The following is an 18,778-nucleotide window of genomic DNA, read 5'->3' on the forward strand; positions in this document are numbered from 1 at the left end:
TATAAAATGTGATAAAATTTGACTTACCTTTGCTGACTTTGAAGACAGAGGAAGGAGATGATCCATCAGGGAACAGGAGTGGCCCTAGTTGCTGAGAACAACTTCCTGTGAGGAGCCAACAAAAACCTAAGGACCTGGTTCCCACGCACAGAGAACTGAATTCAGTCCATAACCCTCAGGCCCAGGGTGTGGAGGGGCTTCTCCCCCAAAAGCCTCTAGTTAGGAAGGCACCCTGCCCGCACATTGACCTCAGCCTGTGTGACCCACCCGAAGCTGGGCTACCAGATTCTACCCTGCCAAACTGGGGGAAATAAATGGAAGTTTTTTTAAGCTATTATGAGACTAGCACTTTACTGCTGCAGCATAGGAACTAATGTACTGATCTCTAAGGAGGAATTCATGTTTTCCAGATCTGTCCTACATGCTTTTCTTACCCCATTATCATTCATTCCATTTCTCGCCTTTTCACCCCATTCACCAAGAGGCAAAGATGGATCCATAAAGTCAGTATTTACATTAAAACTGAGGGGCCTCTCTGGTGGTGCAAGGGGTTAAGTCTGAGCACTATGAAGCTATCAGCAGCCACTGCAGCATGAGTACAGGAAAGTCACAATCTCACAGAAAGGCAGTCAGTTTTGGGGGTGGTAAAAGAAAAGCTTTAAAATTCAGCCAAATGCAATGACTTTCATATGATGCCTGGCTTTTACAGTAAAGCACCCAATTTTAGAAGTTACCTTTAGGTACCTAAGTTGAATGTTGGAAAATCTCAAATGCCTTATAAAAGTCCCAGGAATGGATGCAATATCATTTTTATAAAAGCTTGCAGTCGAAATTGAATGAATTCTGTCAGGAATGCCAATGAGCAGTTACATAAATGAATGAATGTGACCTTAAGAAGTCATGATTTATTTTCTCCAGCCTTTTTGATCAGAGCCTGGGAGTCACTTTTAACAAGTGTGATGATATAAAAAACATATTGTTTAATGTCTCTCCACCGTAATTCCAAAGAGAAACTTCAAAGAACTGGCCTGAGAGTAGCTCATTTAACACGACTTGCTTTGTTGGCACTCAGACTGTCCTCAGTTGCTTTGCCAGCAGCAGCAAGCAGACAAGCCCTGAGCAGCAAGGAAAGCGGTAACTTCTCTCACTATTGGGGGAAAGGCTGGGCAGAAAAATAGGAATGCTCTGGAACTCACTACTGCCTGCCTTCCCACTGAGATGCCTCTTTGTGATAAACTCAGTTTCCATTAACAGGGAGATTTCTTTGGCTTCAAGAGCAATTTCTGTGTGTTGACATGGTGTTAATATTAGTAACAATGGTTCTGAATGAGCATGAGTGAGTCCTGGGCATTCTGCATTTCCACATTTCTGTTCACCAGAGTGGATTATAACCACATGCACATTCACATTATATGTGCAGTTTTTTTTAAAAAAAAATCTGTAGATATTTTATTTCTAACCTTATTTTCTGAATCAATGAAAAAGAATGTGTATTTCAAGAAGCAGAATCAGCCAATCAGTTTTTCATGGACCAATACTCTAAACTGTGGATTCTATTTCCGGTTCTGCCAATTACCTGGAATGTAAAAATGAACAACTCCCAGGCTTTTGCATCTTGGTTGACTCTTTCCTTCTATCACAAAATGGCAGACAAAAGTACTGTGGTGCCCGAGAGTGTGGACTTTCAAAATGCATAGAACTGGCTTCCAATCCCACCTTTGCTGTTCAGCTACATGACTTTGTATTCCTTAACCTCTTCATTTAAGGAAATTTCCATTTCCTTACCTTTAAATGAATATAGTAGCTACCCCATAAAGATGGTGTCATAGTAAATAATTTGTTTAGCATAGTTTCTTAAATATTTTAACTGTTATTACAACTATCAAATAGAACTAGCAGAGGCTTTCATGGAAAGTCTACAATTATCTTTGTCAGGGAATCACATTCACCTGCAGGTTGACATCATCGGAACCAAGTGACTGCCCAATAAGCTGCTTTCCATAACCGATCTCACAACGGCACTTCCAACTCTTTTGTTGGCCACACACACTCCATCTCCACACCTTTACATTCTTGACATGACAAATCTGTAAAACCACCTCTCACCTTATGAAAGCAAATAATATTGCTTTAAAATGAAAAGACGAGAGAGAGAGAGAGAGAGAGAGAGACAGAGACAGACAGAGAGGGACTGCTTGGGAAGGAAGCTGCTAGTACAGGGCAAACCAACAGCCAGAGGGCAAACCAGGCACATGGGTCTCAGTCATTGCCACCTGCCTCTTCCCAGAGCTCAGAACCATTTTGTATTTTGTTTATTCACTGGGTTTCTGTCACCTGCCAAGTATACCACTGCCAGTCTGGAGCCAGGGTTTAGCCCTGGAGTCTCAATGTTTATTCTGACATGAAACTTCTTAAAAACCAATGGTAGTCATAAGTATGATGGCTCTGAGGTGTTTCTTCAAGAGGACAGCCCCTGGCAGGGCTCAGTGAAGGGGGAATGACACCTGTTCTCAGAGCACAAAGGTCCATCTGTGTGAACCAATCAAGAAGCATTTCGGATAACTTAACTTGCCCAACAAATGGAAATATCAAAAAAGTGAGGTCTCTGTACCTGGGTTTGTTACTGTCAGGTATAATCTCACACCTGAGGCAAAGAGCAGTGTTTCTTTGCCCCTATTCTGTGAATATAAGAAGCAAAACTATATGGGCTGTAGTTACAGAAACTTTGAGTCAGAATATATGGATTTGACTCTGGTTCATTCTGACTTAAATCTAATCCAGTAAGCTACTTTGAGTCTCAGTTTCCATATCTTTAAAATAAAGCATGTGTGTGGTATGTATGACGATGATGGCTCTGAAGTAGGCATGGCCTCGGGTTTGGGTATTCTGGTGTGTATGTGTTTATATATGTATGTATGTATATGTACACACATACCCATGTACATCAAATTGTATACTTTGAAGTCAAATTATATATATATTTGTATGTATAGAAATGAATTATACAGTTAAATCAAGCTACGTCAAATTCTTTCAAAAACAAGTTTGAAAAGTATACCCTCTACTTATTGTCTATTATATTTATATATGTGCTGAATGTATACATACATATACAAACACACATATACTTATATAGAGAGAAAGAATTAAATGAGATATAGCATGTGGGAGGTCAGCCACTAACTTTAGTCTGTTGCTAATAAAGTGCATGCCCACCCTGATGTCCTTAAGCTCTTGATTATTCATCAGTTTAGCACATTGGTCAAAGATACCACAAGATCTATTTCTGTTTTTTTCCTTTATTTTCTGCATTTCCAGTTGTTGGATTCTTCATTTAGAGTTACCCCTGACCAAAAAGGGAAATCAAAGAAAGGACTTAGCAAGTATTCTTTTAGAATATTACGTAAGAAAGTAATTGGTACTGAGCTTAAATAAAACTCATGGATTTCATTTCTCTAGCCTTTCTTTGAAACCTATTAAAAATCCACCCAAATTTATCTTAGCAGCATAGATATGAGCCAATATTACTCCTTCAGAATTCACTTGGCTTAAAAATAGCAGAAAATTGGGATAGCATTTCAGTCACAAGATCATTTTGCATTAACTCCATTTCAGAATGATCATTATTTTTAAGAAATTTTTTTTAAATAATGATTATTTCTTAAAAATAATGATCATTCTGAAATGGTGTTAATGCAAAATGATTACTTCTTAAAAATTCATAAAACCTGAATACTGTCTCTTGCCTTTCTTATAACATGATATTAACAAAGATTTCCTTTTACTGCTATGGACTTCTAGTTACTCAAATATTTTAACTCATGGGAGAGAATTAAATGGCTTCTGTCCAAGTGAGATATTATTCTAGTTAATTATTAGCATTAAAATTCCATTTTAGTGTTCAACACACTAACAGACAGATGCTGCCACCACTATGGGTCAATGCTTTTGTAAAAGACAATCTCATTCTAGTCAGGTATGAAATTGTGTTGAAAGGTTGGATGAGTTAATGGCACTGTGTGCTGTGGGTGTATGCTCAGAACTGTTAGTTCAGAGTAAAACCCACAGAGAACCCTTGGGTAAGTCCAGGACTTTGGAAAAGTCATTGCTATTCTGCAAATTGCACCTTTTATTGGAATTTATTAAACAAAATATAGTAAAGGGCACCCTGGGAGGTTTCAAAAGAAATGACAACCTCTGACTCCAAAAAAGGACAGCAAGGATACAGAAATGTGAATCAAGTAGAGATCAGTTTTAGAGCAACATGTATGTCAACCTGCCTGTGTTAAAGCGGTTCCATCTGTCCTCATAAGAAGTTAAAGAGCACCAGGTAAAAAGGGAGCAGAGGTTAGGGAACTCAGAAATGAGATGAACAAAACTGAGGGGGTGAATTTTAGAAGCCAATGGTAGTATGTATAAAGGCTTGAGTTAGAAACCAGTAACTTGTGTGGGAGAGGAAAGAAATGAACTAGCTACTTTGGAAGATATGTATCAGAATATTAACAAAAGGTGGGAATATTTTAGGAACTGATCTATCTTGACTGATGATAGTAACCCAGGATCATTGTCAAAGCTCATTGAAATAGAAGCTTAAGATGAGTGCAATTCTATGAATAAGTTATACCATGATTAAGTATAATTTCAAAAGAAAAATAAATTTTAAAACTAAAGAGTGAACAGGCAAAGAATTTTTAGTATGCATCTTTTTCTTTCCTTCATTTTACCTTGAACTTGAAATCTAATAGTTACTAGAAAGTATATTTTTCAAACTTACGTTTTTGAAACAAAGACATTTACAAAAATCACACTTGTGGAACTGGATACAATTTGATTTAACTATACATTCAAGTGTGTGCATACAAACGTATATACAACTTAATTTAAATATATGGTTTGATATAAATGTATATAGTCAACCATATACATACAAATGTGTATACACTTTTACAAAGATCTACTGAATTTATAATAGCTTTTATATCAGCAGCTAATTATAGTTAGGATGATGTTTTCTTGTACAGTCCCTGGTAACATACAGTCCCTTGGTAAAATATGTAAATCCTCTATTGTATATTAATAAAATATATTTTGTAAGCAAAGATATTGCTTTTTTAAAAAGATTTATTTATGCATACAAGAGCTGGGGTACAGGCCAGAGGTGTGGGGGCAGTGAGAGGACTCACCAGAGACAGAGTGGGGAGAACGGGTGGATTGGGCGAGTCAGGAGAGGTCTGCAGCGCCATGTGGGTTGCTCCCTGGCCAACTGGGGAATCAAACTCGTGCTACAGAGGCTGTGGACAGCTTCTTAACCCCTTGCACCTTAACCCCTTGCACCACCAAGGAGGCCCAAAGATATTGCCTTTTAAATACAAATTATAAGCTTGAAGTTGTGGATCTCCAGTCAGCAGCAATCCTATTGACAGTGAGGTAGGATGAAGCAGGTTATAAAGGCTAATTGAACAAAAAATACTTAATATGCCTGATTAATAACTCTATCCCAGACCTACTGAAGTAGTGTCTATATGGTTGGCCCTGTAGTCTGAAATTTTTATCAATTTTCCCCTGGTTCTGCCTATGCTTGCTGGTTGATAATCACTGCAAAAGAACACAGATGAAACTCAGCAAGCTCTTTCACAAACTGCATGTTGTTACAATCATGAATTCCACAGGTTATAAAAATACAAATCTATTTAGAGGCTACTGATAAAAAAATACACATACATAAGCATAAGAAATATTTAGTAATAAATACAAAGGAAGATGATAAATTTTCGTATCCAGTGTAATATTCCTCAGGGCACCTTCTACCATAAACAAAGTGAGGCCAATGAATGAAGAAGAGTTTTCTCATTATCCCAGGCTTTCCCTGAACAAAACCATTAATTCTTCCTAATCATAGGCTTATTTAACGAACCATACAATTGTGTTTGCAGCCACTTCTGCACCACCATCACTCTTATCTCACTGCCACCTTATAGGGTAAATGTCAGGCTTTTCTGCCCTCCCGCCATTAGGACTGATGATGGCTCCCTGCAGTCCTGAATGCATGCCTGATGGCGGGCACCTGGAGTAGGGTGTGGGCATGTGTAGGTGGGTTCACCTGGGCTGAGACTTGGCTCATAAGGAACACCGAGGGAACAGAACCAGAAGGAGAATAAGCGAGAGATGGGAAGAAAACCAGCGGAGAAGCAGAGAGAAGGCCGGAGAGCCCAGAAAGAGTGAAGACTTGCTAGGGGCTGGGAGGCCTGCCAGCCTCCCGGCCCACCGCCACCACTGCCTGCCATGTACCTGGTAAACTGAATAAAAGCTTGAAAAAGCCACCAAGGGTTCCAGGACTCTTCTCCTTTACCCAATCATAGAGATCATGCTCTGTACCCTTCCTGGCACTACACACCTCTAACTGGCCGAACTCCAGCCAAAGGAGACGGGCGGTAAGTAAGGAGGTCTCTGTGCTGTGGCTCATACAAAGCAAAGTGCACACAAATGCAGCAGTTATAAAACATAAAGAAGCCCCTGGCTGCAAAAGTCACTTGCGAGAGTGCACCCTCTAATGGAGGGGTGAAAAAAACTCACTGTTACAGGCCTGGGTCTGTGGTTTCTGAAATTACCTCATCAGAAATCCACTGAATTTTTGGTTTGCAAACTTCCCTTCTGAATTCTGGTGCAATAAGTTGCTCAGGACTTCAAAACAGAGCAGCCCTTCCAGAGCACAGCTGTTGGTGCTTTGTAGGAGGCAAGTGAGGCTTATCAAGTTGGCCTCTTTGAAGATACCTCTTTGAAGAAAACTCAATCATCCACAGCCTCACCTTCTTTGTCTGAACAATAGAGACATTCAAACAGTCTGTGACCCATTTTAAGTCATTTTAAGACTCATGTAAGTCACTGGGTTATTGTAATTTTCAAATGAGATGATGCATGGGAGGACACTTTGAAATAAAGGCTTTGAAAGTCTATGTCACTATAATAATAATTTAGGCGAGCTACCCCCAACTCCATGGTGCCTTTGTGCAAAACTGAAAGGGATACTCCCTCCAGGTGGATGAATTACATAAAGACCCTCTGGGCTGACAGCCTCACAGCGTACACAGAGGAGCAATGAGCACTGGCAAATCGAGAGGCAGGTGAGGGAAGCACGGCTGCACCTGTGAGTGCTAGTCCTCACCCAGGCTGGGTTCTGGTCAGTCTGCAAACTCCCACTGCTTTCCTCTGTGGTTCAAGATGTAGTAGAATCGTTTCTTCCTTATTAAAAAGCACCAGCAGATCTGGAGTGGGGAAAGAGAGTTTGAGCAAGTGGAAGAGGAAGGTTTGACAGTGGGTGCTTTTCTGCTCAGAGTGCCCCAAAGGACAGTGATGGGTAAACTCACTCATGGATTCCTTGAAAATCCCATGTAGTGGCAGGATGGGCACAGAGCAGGATCTCTATGATTCTTGCAGATGGGTGAAGGAGGAGGCCTGGAGCCCTCAGTGGCCTTTTCAGTTTACCAGGTACATGGCAGGCAGAGATGGCAGGGGGCCGGGAGGCTGGCAGACCCCTAGTTCCCAGGGAATCTTCACTTTTTGGGCTCTCCGGCGTTCTCTCGGGGCCTCTGCTTCTCTGCTCTTCTCCTTCTGGTGGTCTCCTTCTGCTCTTCTCCTTCTGGTGGTTCTCTCTTACAAGCCCAGTCTCAGCCCAGGTGAACTCACCTACATAGGCCCACACCCCACTCCAGATGCCCGCCATCAGGCATGCATTCAGGACCACAGAGATCCATCATCAATCGTAATGGTGGGAGGGCAGAAAAGCCTGACAATCATTTACCCTACACCCCAGCCGCTCTTGATGCCCAGGAGCACGGAGGTGGGAGAACAGCTCAGAAATGGGAAAGGCTTAGTTCCATGACCACCAGTGCCTTTCTTCCCGTCTTGCTTGGGCTGGTCTAAGCACTTGCCCTCCTACAAGCAGAGCTGCTTCTTCTCTGAAGGTAAACAAGTTCTGAGAGCTGGCAGAGCTCAACCACAAGCAAGCCAGGGTCAGGGTTCTGTTTCCCGTTCTAAATTAACCTGCTCCAAATTATTAAACCAAAGGCCATTATCTCAACATCATAAACCTTATTTCTAATTAAGATGATCTATGCCTCTTTCAGAATTACACATTCCAATTAGCAGGGAATAAAGTTATTCCTTTTGTGTACTGGCACGCTAAAATGATCGTGGAAAAAGTAAAAAATGGCTTCAATTACATGTTAGTATTAGTCTTCTGTCAGGCTTGTTCTGAAATATGGGGTCTTCATATTCCACTTAATGGAATTACAGTGTCATTAAATATCTTCGCTTGTAAAAAATATAATCCTCAATATTTTAACAAAATGTCCCTCAATGTTTTTAAATAGCAGCGTGTATGCATGTCAGCTGTGAGCGCTGCCATCTCTCATCTCCCATGTTCATATTATTTGCATCTGAAAAATTTTCCTGACCTTATTACAGAAGATAATTTTACCCTAGAGGAACATATGAGAACTGGCATCGGATTTCCTTTCCTATTTTTGCATCATGTAATTATTCAGCGTATTTTGTGAAAGCTCTATGCATTATGTAGAAAGATGATCCCATTGCCACAATATCATCTCTCTTCTAGTCACACAAGCCAAATAAAATTTAAAAAACACGGTGTCTAAAAATTTGAGACTTGTAAATGACATGGAGACTAGGTTTGCTTTCCAGCTCTGCCGCTCCATTAGTTTCTCTGCACTTAGATTTCATCGCCTTTAAAATGGGTGGATGAGGAGACAGAACAAAATAATGGAGGCAAAGCCCAGGTCCCATAATAGGTGCTCACTGAATCCCTTACATCATTTTACTCATTTAGCCCATGATGATGGCTTAATTGATATTCACTCAATTAATGGAAAGTAGGAGTCCCAAAGATGTTTTTGTTGGTTCTGGATATCAGGGATTTTCTTTCTAGAAGTAAGGGGGAAATCAGCAACAGGGTAAGTTCTGGGTAAAATTTTAACAAGCCAAAGTGCTTTACTTGCTGTTCTATGGTGCTTGGTGTATCTTGGCATTCTTCACCCCACCCCATTGGCATGTTTTATAACTTCCAGGGAGTCCAAGGTTTTGGGGAAAGCAATCTGGTTAAATCAATTCTTATTTAGCAATGACTACATAACCACACAGAGATATTACATTTTATTTTTTAAAGATTTATTTATTTATGCATATAAGAACTGGGGTACAGGCCAGAGGTGTGGTGGGTGAGAGGATTCACCAGAGACAGAGTGGGGAGCAGAACAGGCAGATCTACTGAAATACACTGGTCGGGGGAGCAGCGGGTGAGACAGGAGAGGTCTGCTGTGCCAGTGGGTCACCTCCCTGGCCGGGGATCGAACTCATGCTGCAGTGGCTGTGGATAGCTTCATAGATTGTGTCTTAACCCCTTGCACCACAGGGGCGGCCCGAGATATTTACATTTTAAAAGGAAGCCCAGAGTGTTATGTCAAAAGAAGAGGGGAAAAAAAAAGGAAAACTTTAGGCAGCAAATCAAACAGCAATTATTTTGTATAGGAGAAGCATCTAGGGTCAAAAACAGACACAGGACCAGAACCCCTTACATTATGACCTCAGGGGCTCTTACTGGTACAGAGGGCGAAGTGGTCACACCTTAGGGCAGCTTCTTCTGTGGGGAGAAGATGCCTACATTCTAGGGTTCTCGTCTTCTGGAGATCACTTGGCTGTACTTTTTATTTCCCTGGAACCATCGCTCTAACTAAGAAATATAAGTCAGAAGTACAAGATTAAAGTTTTATGTCAGGAAAATTTAAACAGCTTCAATCATTTTTTCCCTAAAACAGGAGTTGGTGATAAAGGAATATTTTTCTTCAGATAAGAGATTACTGAATCACAAACTGCAAAAGCAGTTTAACTTCCAGAAATTGGAAATTTTTTTTGTTTTGCATTATGAAAATAGATACTTACAGATGATAGAAATGAACCAAAAATTATAAAATCCACAAGTAGTCCCTGGATGTTATGTTTTGCCATCTTTTTCAACCTATCTTACCACAAATATTTTATCGAAGATGTTAATAACCAGGAAATCAACCAGTTTTACAGACTCTGGAGCTTGATACTAATCCCCACTTTTACCTCCAATGGATTATTATGACTTCAAAACAGGTAGAGACCCTAATGAGAAAAAAGAAAACTGTAAATAGAAAGAGAAGGAAATAAGAGACCTAGATAATGTATTAACTGAGTGAGTAATTGATTGTTTACAATTTTTCTCCAAAATAATATCCTTTACCTTGGCTTTCACAGAGCAGGATCAGTGTTTTCACATCAGTGCTGTAGGAACATTTGCCAATAAACCTGTTGTTCCCTCTTGTTTTTCTTAGCTCTAATGTTGTTTTCTTTTAATTCTTTTTTTTTTTAAGATTTATTTATTTATACAAGAACTGGGCCAGAGGTGCAGGAGGGTGAGAGGATTCACCAGAGACAGGTTGGGAGCAGAACAGGCAGAAGGACCAAAAACACTGCTGAGGGGAGCAGCGGGTGAGACAGGAGAGGTCTGTCATGCCATGTGGGTATCTCCCTGGCCGGCCGGGAATCAAACCTGTGCTGCAGAGGCTGCGGACAGCTTCACAGTGCTGAGCTCAACCCGCTGTGCCACCGGGGAGGCCCTTCTTTTAATTCTTATAACTAAAGTAGAAAACAAAATGATGCAAAAATTTCCCCCTGAAAGTACCAGAAGACCTTTGTTCAGATTTATTTTTTCATTCAATGAAGGCTATCAGGGAAAAATGAGAACCAGTTCTTAGACTCTAGCATTTCTCCTTGAAATACAGAAAAGAAATATCCCCAGAAAGTAATCATTAACGCCTCTGCGGCAGAGTGAGAAACCCTCAACAAAACCTCTTCAAACCCTCCCACCATGATAGGGCCTCAGAGAGACCCACTGGAAAATGTGTTTTGGAGGTGAGAATCGCCAGGGCCAGAGCACCTCCAGGGAGGATGGTGCCAGCCTCCGAGGTGGTTTGAATGGCAAGAACGGCCTCCCAGAGACCTTGGCATCCAGGAGAGCTTGGTGTCCAGGAAATCAAAATAAACACAGCTGGTTCTCCTTCACACTTGAGATAAGCAGAGAGCTGAGCCCAAGTCCTCCTGTCCCTGGGGTGGAGCAGCACCTCAGGGACCAGGGCCACCCATGACTAAGCCAGCTTAGGGGCTGCTCCGGTACCCTCCCTGGGCTTGTGCTGGCTCCTATCTCCACCCCTGACTGAACAACAGCTGAGACCTGTGTTCACTCTCACTTATATTCTCAAGCCCCTTTATCCTTCAGAGCCCTGCATTCTTCTTTCCTTGCTACATGTCAACCACTGCTTTTGAGAAACACTCAGTAACTATACTGCGCATCTTCCCTAAAAAAGACTAGTGAACCCCTAAGAGTGGGGGTGACTTCATCTCACACTTACCTCAACTTTCCCCATTTATAACTCTCCCACCACCTCTCTAGCCAGTGTCCAGAATAGATGCCCTAGGCTACTGTCATGGATTCTGTTTTCCACCTGAACTCTCATTGGTGCAAATATGCTTCAACAGGGATTATTTGCATGATTTCTGGTGTTTTCCTGGTGTTTAAAAAGTGAACAGTCTTGTCTGGCCGCCCGCTGTGTCTTCTGAGGTCCCTATAGTCCCTCCTGGCCCATCTGCTCCAATAATCTGTAATTCCAACCATTGGCTTCCAGTTACCAGATCCTCAAATTCTGTTCTTTTTTCTTCCAATCCCAAGCCTCTGCCCTTCCTCTGGCCTCTGAGAATCAGAGTACCAACCCATAACACTGGTTGAATGAATGAATAGCAACTCAGACTACTTTTTTCAGTTTCCAAAATTACCATGAAACTCTGACATGACCGATGATTGGAGAAGCCTGTCATACTAACCAGATTTTCATTTTCTGCTGAGATTGGGAAACCGAGCTAGAGTGTGTACCACATTAATGTCAAAACCCAAACAATAAAAATCACCCAGCACCTTTCTTCCATGGGAGATTTAATTTCCACTTCCAAGCCCAAGGTCAGAAGAGAGCAAGACATATACGCACAATCCACATGTGTTCTCCTGACTCCACAGCCAACCCGAGCTACAGTGACAGGGTCAGCGCCACAAACCGCTGAGCAGCAACTGTTCACATGCCATGATTGAAAAGTCCCAGGGGAGATGTCTACCCCTAAAATTTCTTTTTTCCTTCCTCAGGGAGTTCTTTCCCACCAACTCCCTGTTTTACTGTCATGAGTTGAATTGTGTTCTTCCCCCCGCCCAGCAAGAAAAAAATGTGTATATTGTAGTCCTAACCCCTAGCACTTCAAACTGTGGCCTTATTTAGAAATAAGGTCATTGCAGGTATAATTAGTTAAGGTAGGGACACAGTGGAGTAGGACTGGGTCCCTAATCCAATATGACAAGCATTCTTAAAAGAGGCAAATTTAGACACAGACAAGCACCGGGGGGAGCGCCCTGTGGACCCCAAGGCACAGACCAGGGAGCTGCAGCTATAAGCCAAGGGTGGGTTATGAGAATTCCTGGCAAACCAGCAAACCACCAGGGCTAGGGGAGCGCCCTGGAACAGACACTCCCATGCAACCCTCAGAGGAACCAACCCTGCAACAATTTGACCTCAGACTTTCCGGCTGCCAGAACATGAGACAATAAATTTCTGTTGCTTAATGCCACCCAGTAGGGCCTCCCCTGGTGGTGCAGCGGTTGAGTGCTGGGCTGCAAATCTGCGCGCAGCCTCTGTAGTGCCAGTTTGATCCCCGGACGCTGGCGAGGGTCCCACATGGCGCGCAGACCTCTCCTGCCGTGCCCGCTGCTCCCCTCAGCAGTGTATTTTGTCAGTCTGCCTGTTCTGTTCCCCACTCTAGCTCTGGTGAATTCTCTCACCCTCCCGTGCTTCCAACTGTACCCAGTGCTTGTATAAATAAATCTAAAAAAAAAAAAGCCACCCATTATGTGGTATAGTAGCCTCAAAAAATTAAAACACTCTCTCAGCCTACGGTAGACTCTTAGTTTTTCTTTCTCATCCCTCTGTCTTCATGCCCTTCATGGTGCTGACTAAATTGGTAAATATTACTCCCCTGTGTGTTTGTGTAATTAATGACCATGTCCCATTTTGCTTCCAGCCCATTGAGACACCGGTGTATATTTCCTCCATCTAACTAACATTTAGAAATGAAGAGTCACTCCATAAGTACATTTAATGAATGTATGGGCTGTCCTACTGTGAGACCAGCAATGCAACTGGGACAGGACCACACACATCATTGCTCAGGAAAAAAGTCAGAAGGCCCGAGGACCCATGTAATGATCTTTTTTATGTATTTATGCATAAAAGAACTGGGGTACAGGCCAAAGATGCAGGAGAGGGTGAGAGGATTCACCAGAGACAGAGTGAGGAACAGAACAGGCCGACTGACTGAAACACACTGCTGAGGGGAGCAGCGGGCAAGTCAGGAGAGGTCTGCTGTGCCACGTGGGTAGCTCCCTGCACGGGGATTAAACTCATGCTGCATTGACTGCAGACAGCTTCACAGTGCTGCATCTTAATCCCTTGTGCCACCAGGGAGGCCCTCCCATGTCTTAATCAACCTAAAAGGCACTGTTCATCCATGACCCCTGTAGTTCATTATACTAATTGGACGGAGTTGGGCAGGGACAGGGAGCCTGAGATAGAACTAGAGCCCTTTGCTCCTGGACACAGCAGGCCTAGAGGAAGTATCACAGTGTCATGCATTTTTGAAGAGGCCAGACAGGACGTTCCTCTGGGATCACAAGTGAGCATAGGGTAGTTGGCCCTTGGCAGTTTGAGGGGAGCCAACTAAAGAGAGACAAGCAGAACTGAGCACGGAGCTGCCACTTACTAAATTTGGACTAGGTGCTATGCCAAATGCTTGACTTACATTATTTCATTAAATCCCCATAACAGACTCACCAGTAAATATTATTATTCCCATGTTACATTGGAAAACTGCCTAAGGTCACACTGTTAGTGAGCAATAAGCCTCAATTTAAAATCAAGGATTTGCTGTTACATTTTCCTAGCTTGCTGGTCTTGAATGCAGCTGGCCTGGATGACTTCCTTTCATACTGTGGTTACTAAAGGCTGAAAAACTCATATATTTTAGGAAGCATTGTTTACTAATGTTTGTTTACTTGTCTATCACCATTGTAGGGTAAGGACAAAATGTCAGGATTTTCTGCCCTCCCGCCATCAAGATAGATGACGGATCCTTGCGGTCCTGAATGCATGCCTGACGGCGGGCACCTGGAGTAAGGTGTGGGCATAGGTAGATGGGATTCACCTGGGCTGAGACTGGGCTTTTAAGGGCAGCGTCACGGGGACGCCAGTAGAAGCCGAGCAAGAAAGAAGCAGCAGAAACCAAGAGAAAGGCAGAGAACACCGGAGAGCCCAGGTAGAATGAAGACTTTCTGGGGGCAGCCTCCCGGCCCCCCAGCACCCTTGCCTGCTGTGTACCTGGTAATCCCAATGAAAGACCTGCAAAAACTACTGAGGACTCTGACTCCTCCTTTACCCGGTCTGCATGGGATCAGAAAACCTGCTCAGTGGTCATTCCTGGCCTTTACAACCATCTACTAACATCTTGGGCTATCAGGACCCTGTCTCCTTTATAATTGCATACCCAGACTTAGATTTTGCATTTCTACTACCTAACAGGATAAGCATCTAGCAGGAACTCAAAATGTTTGCGTTAGGAATGAATTAAATAGGCACTGGTTGATCACCTATAAGTAATTTAAGATAAATTTATCAATTTTCAAATCTTCTTGTCAGTGAAAGAACCTTACAGAAGTGTTGGCCCAGACACTTTTCAATTGTGAAGAACTGCAGTGTAGTTATTTGTGTGTGTGTGAAATCAAAAATCATTTGGTGCTATCCCATGGAAAGTTCCCATCCCCCCTTGCCAAGGTGCCCTTCTCTAAACATCCATTATCACTTCTTGGAGCTCCCTATGCACAAGTCTCCTATGGGTTCTCTTTTGTCTATCTATTCCAATTTTGCCTGAAATTGTTTTTTTGCTGAATCAAGAACTTTTTATTTTAATAAAATCTCCAAGGTAATCATACAATGGACATTTTCCTATTAGATCACTCTGAGAGGTAGCTAATTTTAGGACAGGCAGCTGCTCATGAGAGACCTGGGAATAACAGCCCCTCTTTCCTAATAAGGAAACCAGAAGTCAACTGCTTCATGGACTACCAGGATACAAAATTCCCATTCCCCAAGCAACATTATGTGAAATTGTTCCTGGGCAGATTTCTTTTCGTTTCCCTTACTTTGCCCTTATCCTATAGTGGGGGGGAGGGCAGGCAGTGGCAAATACCAACTTTACGAATACTATACAAAATGCTAAACACAATGTAGGGGCAGGAAGGGCCACTGAGCAGGTTTTCTATGGAGGAGTCAGAGTCCTGGAGCCCTCAGTGGCTTTTCAGGCTTTTATTGGGATTTACCCGGTACACAGCAGGCAAGGGTGCTGGGGGGCCGGGAGGCTGGCAGGCCTCCCAGCCCCCAGCAAGTCTTCACTCTTTCCGGGCTCTCCGGCCTTCTCTCTCATTCTCTCTACTTCTCTGCTTCTCTTCTCTTGGCTTCTGCTGGCGTCCCCGTGATGCCGCCCTGATAAACTCAGTCTCTCAGCGCAGGTGTACCCACTCCAGGTGCCCGCCATCAGGCATGCATTCAGGATCACAGGGTTCCCTCATCTATCCTGACGGCGGGAGGGTAGAAAAGCCTGATACTTTTACCTTACCCTACACATGAAGAGTGAAGAATACCGAGTACTACTTTAAAAATTAGTTTCTAATAGAGCCTGTGCTCTCTTCATATTTCCAGAAAAAAACAACGCTGCCACATTGGTTTATAGAGAAAGCAGTCATTCTCGATTCAAAAGCCCCACACACAACAAACCTAGTAAAACCCTGAGCCTTTCACCAGGCATCTGTTCTATGTAAAAGTTCTTCCACACAACAACATAAGCTCAGAAAATGAAAAACAAACAAGATGAGCTGAATGTCTGTCCTCTTTTTTCATAGGACATTGAAATTAAATATTCAATGAAATAACTGTCACAGGGCTCAGTTCCTCAATAGTAAGCCACACTGGTCTTAGGCTCCACACTGGGAGGCCTCCAGGGCAACATGCTTAAATACTGTAATATTTATGATGTTCTATCGCCATCTCCTGGAAGAAAAGACCAAGAACACAAGGAGGGGTATTAGGATTTCAAGCTTTAGTGGAGATCATTTTCTTCCATTCTCGAGATAGGTAAAGACTCTCACTGAAGATACATACTTGCATCACATTCCAGACGAAGTAACACAAGGTTGGGCAACCAACAAATAGGAAAGGCAAATCTCTAGCATCAGCTGTGTGAGAGCAAGAGATAACAGCAAATCTACAATAATCAGCCTTTAAAATCAGTTGTCAGTTCCCAGGGAAGATCTGAGTTCTCTTTAGAAAAGCGATATGTGATCCTAATTTGCAAGTGTCAATGGCATCTCAGAAGCAGAGAGAGATGCTAAGGAAATAATTTCCATACTTTGAAAGCGCTTAGCTTTATCTTTGCATTCTCAGTCTCAGAATTTGTCAAAAGAATTCTAAGAATTTTTAAACATTATTAGGATTAAGAGTTTTTCTAAATTAACCATTATTTTCTAGCTTAGTTTGTGTGGGGTTATTTATATGTGGTATGAGTAAAACCAAATTCGTTGGGATGTTTGGCTTTCTCTATTCCCTTAAGTCTTTAATTGCTCAAGAGTTGGTTTACCTAACAGCAAAGAGTCAGAATGTAACACTCTCAATATTATTTGAAAACAAAATTTTATTTTGATCATTGTCTTTTCCATCAATAGCCTCATGCCATGAGTAAAAGAATATGTATTGTAAAACTTTAAAATGAAAAGTATTTTAGTCCATGTACTTTGTAGTCCCAAATCACAAGCTATTCCATATAGTCACACAATAGAGGATGGAAGTGTTATAGAGCAACCCCGATATTAAACGGGTTCCTGGCTGTGGGTCCTCACCCGCGCGCTTTAAAGGGACTTATGAATACTCTACTACAGACACACGCAAAAGGGTTAATAAAAGGTTTATTTACAAGAGAAAAAGAAATAAGGAAAATGTACAACTCAGGGAGAAAATAGGGAAATAAAGTCTTTAATGCGTCCTACCTGATCCGACGACCTGGAAACCCAAAGTCACTCTCAGAGCTGACCGGACGCTGTGAGCTGGCGGAGAGCCCAAAAATGGAGAGCCCCCAAAGCCCACGTGTCTGCCTTTTGTATCCACCTGGCTGCTTAACCCCACCCTCAGGTCCCAGCCACCTTCCCTTTGGTGGTGATGGGATTTGGAGTTCCCAGTGTCTTTGGCTTTGACCTGGGGTGGGGGTGGAGTCCACAAAGCTTATATGGAATTTGCTTTGGGACATCCTTTTCCCCCTAACAGAAGGGCCATTTTAAGTAAATCCCCCCCCCCCCCCTAATAGCTAATCACTGTGAGGGAGAGTTGAAACCAGGTGTTCTCTCTGACATCCTACCCCACCATCCTGACCTTTGGGGAGTTTTACAGTTTATGCAGCTCATCAATGTCCTAAAGTAGCCAGGACAATTTCCTTTCTGTATATTCATTAAGTTCATTCATAAAACGAACACAGGAAACAGGTTTAGGATTTTAGGGCTGGAAGGGAGCTTTCTTTTATAATTGATGAAAGTGATGTGTTGGTGACATTTGGTGGCCTGTTAGGGAAGATCGAAGGTCTGAACACAATACCTTGGGCTTCTCTCCCCCAACCCAACCCACCCACTCACCCCCCACCTCCCAATTTATTTAGCTTCTCTTGAGGACCTGCCCTATAAAAAGCATTGTAAGGAACATCTAAAAATCTAATTCTTAGTCCCCAAAAGCCAATCAATTTGTCTAAATTTGGTTTCCCGAGCTCCTCACAAAATCAGAAGAAAGGCTTGGAGGTCCAATGGAAAGTAGATATAAAGGAGCTTCATCTTCCCTTGAGTTCTGCTGTTTTACAGTGTGGCTCATGAGACATGATGAGGTAGTTACTTGACAGAGTCAGCCACCACATGAGAACTCCTTCTAAAGTTGTTGGTCAGGAGAAGTAAACTTTACTTCTGCCAAGCTTCTTCTTAAAGCAGGAATTCTGCCCACACAACAAATGTCATAATCCCAACCTCTCTTTGAAACCATATTTGGAATCAAAAGTTCATAAATATCCAGAAAATTGAAATGCTTCCCTGGCCCATGACCAAATTCTTAGACCCTTTCGAGGCCATCCTGACCTCTTTATTCCTCTCCCTCCCTTCCTGTGCATGCCTGGCTGCTTTGATGCTTGAGCAGTTCTCATATCTTCCTGTTTATCTTTCAGCTGTTTTCCAGCTGGACACTTGTGTTGTTTGTGTGTAATGATAAATCCATATAGCCCAGCCACTTGACCAAGATATACAATGTTCTGATACTATCGATTCAGCAATTATTTTTCAACTCCCTACAAATCTCTCATAAAAAGGAGATAGTTGTGCTTTGACTTCTTTGTGAGACTATGTAAAGCAAACTGATCTGGTAGCATCCTTGTAAAATTCACTTCAGAAGTTTCAAAAATGTACTTAAATTACCACTTGTCCTTTCCCTATAGATTTTTCCACTTTCTAATAAGTTGTCGATGTGCAATTTCTCATTTCATTCTCCTATGGCAAAGTCAGCTTCCAGCC

The sequence above is a fragment of the Talpa europaea genome (genome assembly GCF_964194135.1).
Source record: "Talpa europaea genome assembly, chromosome: 15".
Classification (NCBI taxonomy): domain Eukaryota; kingdom Metazoa; phylum Chordata; class Mammalia; order Eulipotyphla; family Talpidae; genus Talpa; species Talpa europaea.